Raw genomic sequence first — 1,648 nt, 5'->3', positions numbered from 1 at the left:
CAAATCAATTCTTGTAAGAAAGTAGTACTCTTCAATATCATCTATCTAAACACTAATGCCATTGTTGTCCTAAAAGTTTTTGAAGACTCTTAGCTATGTTTTTAGTACTCAAACCTGTATCTTTACATAATTTAATAAGATTTATTCTTAATAAACTTTAGACATTATCTGTAAATTTTGTAATTCAAAAATTTGGAGATATATGCCTCTCATATCACCACCATCAGTTTTTCTCTTTCCACAATAGCTGTTAAAAAAAAAAAAAAAAAAAAAACATTTGTTAGAATGTGTATTTAATATTCTATTGATTACATCAACACTAGTTACTCTCACTAAAATAATTCCCTCTAATTACAGTGAACTAACATGGTACAGGTTCATTTCATATAAGTTATGCCTCCAGGGTGAATTTAGAACATTATACATTAACCCCACCATAAGAATTGAGGAAAAAAATCTATACCAACTTAATTTTGTAAAAGACTGGAGCTTTGCGCAGTGGCAGTCTTGTGGCCAGTGAGGTTTATCTGAGGCGCGATTATTGCTAGTTGTAAAAGACTACATAGAATTTTGTATGTAGTGGACTATAAATGACAGGAAAAATATTTTCTAAGTGACGAAAGTTCTGCAGTCCTTTTTCTTCTTACTAGGAGCTAACTCCAGGCTTTACTGAGGAATCAAGTTTGCTGGGCAAAAGGCATTACTGGAATTTTAACTTTCCTGTAGCTGATGTGGAAGATTAAACTCTGGAGGAAACTTAAATGAAGAGTTAAGGATCATTGAATGACACTTTGCTTCTCCCACGTGATAATTAGTAACAGTTTAGTGCATGGGGTCACACTAAAAATGCAGAGTTCTGTGTGTGATGTGCTATAGAGCTGTTCATATTCCAGAGCACTGATGGATATAGAAGACTGAAACAAAATGTAAACTGAAAATATTTAAATTTATAATCTGATTCTTTCCAATTTAATTTAAATGAAAATCAGTAGGATGAAATCCCATTTGCTAATTTTTTGAGTTTTGTTCATGAAGTCTCTGGTTGTAGTTGTGTCTTCCAGATTTCTGCCTATTATCTTTTCCAGTAAATTTGATGTTTCTGTTTTAATATTTAGAACTTTGATTTATTTTGACTTTAGTTAGTGCATGATAATAGACATGGGTCTAGTTTTCATCTTCAGCCTATGGAAAGCCTATTTTTTTCAGCCCAATTTATTAAAGAGATTATAGTTCTTCCAGTGAAAATGTTTGGCTATTTTGTCAAAGGTAAGGTGGCTGAGTACAGAGGTTCATCTGAATGCTCTATTGTGCTCCATTGGTCCTCAGGCCTGTTGTTTTGCCAGTATTGTGCTGATTTTAGCACAGTAGCTTTGAACTATAATTTCAGGTCAGGGATTGTGATTCCCTCTGACTTGCCATGGGAAATACTACAAAGAAACCACAAATGCAATCTTGCCTTATTAAAATGTTTTTGCACAGCAAAAGAAATCACCAGAAAAATTAAAAGACAACACAGAGTAGAAAATAATTATAGCCAATGATCCCTCAGACAAATGACATATATCTGGAACATATAAGAACTGGAAAAAATCAGACCACTCAAATTCAAAGACCAATGCAGAAGTGAGCATCTGTGGTAAATGTATTC

At 33.1% G+C, this 1,648-nt stretch overlaps 1 pseudogene; it reads left to right on the top strand.

Moving 5' to 3' along the window:
• The first annotated feature begins 487 nt into the window (after positions 1-487).
• On the top strand, positions 488-651 carry LOC111755142 (U4 spliceosomal RNA; annotated as a pseudogene).
• Positions 652-1,648: the final 997 nt, after the last annotated feature.

The sequence above is a fragment of the Cavia porcellus genome, unplaced genomic scaffold, assembly GCF_034190915.1.
Source record: "Cavia porcellus strain 051 isolate PalLab524CR breed Dunkin Hartley unplaced genomic scaffold, mCavPor4.1 scaffold_2, whole genome shotgun sequence".
Classification (NCBI taxonomy): domain Eukaryota; kingdom Metazoa; phylum Chordata; class Mammalia; order Rodentia; family Caviidae; genus Cavia; species Cavia porcellus.
Note: the sequence above shows the minus strand (reverse complement) of the source record. Positions and strands in the feature narration are given on the sequence as shown.